We start from the raw sequence: 1,058 nt of genomic DNA, 5'->3' as shown, positions 1-1,058 counted from the left end.
AGGAGGGAGTAGAGAGGGAGGGGAAAAAGGAGCTGATATCAAGGGCTCAAGTAGAAAGCAAAAGTTTTGAGAATGATGATGGCAACATATGTACAAATGTGCTTGACACAATGGCTGGATGTATAATTGTGATAAGAATTATATGAGCCCCCAATAAAATGATTTTAAAAAAATCTTGGCTTAACCTCGGTGTAAGACAGGGAGGTTCTGGTTTAGGGTGGTGGAGGTGGACCTAAGGAGTGAGGAGATGATGACCCTTGGGTTCACCACCACTCATTCTTGTTGTCTTTACCCACTTGGTGTGGGGCTTGAGACCAGTTGTCTTGGCTCATTGGACAGCAAATACTTGAAAATTTTAAAGCTTAACATTTTATTATTTTTGCTGTGGGCTCAGTTGTAGTGAGTCACGATTCAAAGTTTTCAGTCCTTTGTGTAGTAGATAAGGAGGTGTGTGTACATTTAGTTGACGAGTCAGGTTTATATTTTCTTGATGCTGTATTGAGTACATCAGAGGACAGTGCTTCTAGCCCCAGCCATGGAGAAGAGACAGGAGAAGACTATACATAGGTCGTTCATACAAACTCATTCTGTTTGATATTGACTCCAAGCACATGATGTGTGCAGTTTTGATTTACTTGGGATTCTGTTAAGTCTCTCTATTTTTCTCTCTTGCCTTAAGAAAGTGATTAAATATCAGACTTCTATCCATGGAGCATGGATCTTGACTCTGGAGTTTGACCATATCAGTACCTAGATTAATTTTGCCATGTTGTAGATCTTTTTCTACTTGAAATGTTAAAGCTGACCCAGATGAAGACTGAGCATGATAGTGGGACAAGAGGAAAGTCAAAGGAAATAGAGGAAAGAGCTAGGAGGCAGGGGGCATTTATAGAGGTCTAGATAAAGGCATGTACATATGCAAATATATTTATATATGAGGATGGGGAAATAGATCTCTGTGCATATACTTATAGGTTTAGTATTAATGTAGCAGAAGGACATTGGGACTCCACTCAAGTACTATCTCAATGCAAGAATATTTTCTTCTATTAAATTGG

The 1,058-nt window shown here is 39.2% G+C and overlaps 1 protein-coding gene across 1 annotated transcript in view; it reads left to right on the top strand.

The window, feature by feature from the left end:
• The window catches only part of POLR2B (RNA polymerase II subunit B), a 50,381-nt gene that overhangs the window by 12,671 nt on the left and 36,652 nt on the right, over positions 1–1,058 (top strand). The gene's annotated exons all lie outside the window — the stretch shown is intronic.

This window comes from Echinops telfairi, unplaced genomic scaffold (assembly GCF_000313985.2).
Source record: "Echinops telfairi isolate 266 unplaced genomic scaffold, ASM31398v2 ScPeMD7_7468;HRSCAF=8506_0, whole genome shotgun sequence".
NCBI classification, from domain to species: domain Eukaryota; kingdom Metazoa; phylum Chordata; class Mammalia; order Afrosoricida; family Tenrecidae; genus Echinops; species Echinops telfairi.
The sequence above is the reverse complement of the archived record's forward strand: the minus strand, read 5'-3'. Positions and strand labels throughout refer to the sequence as shown.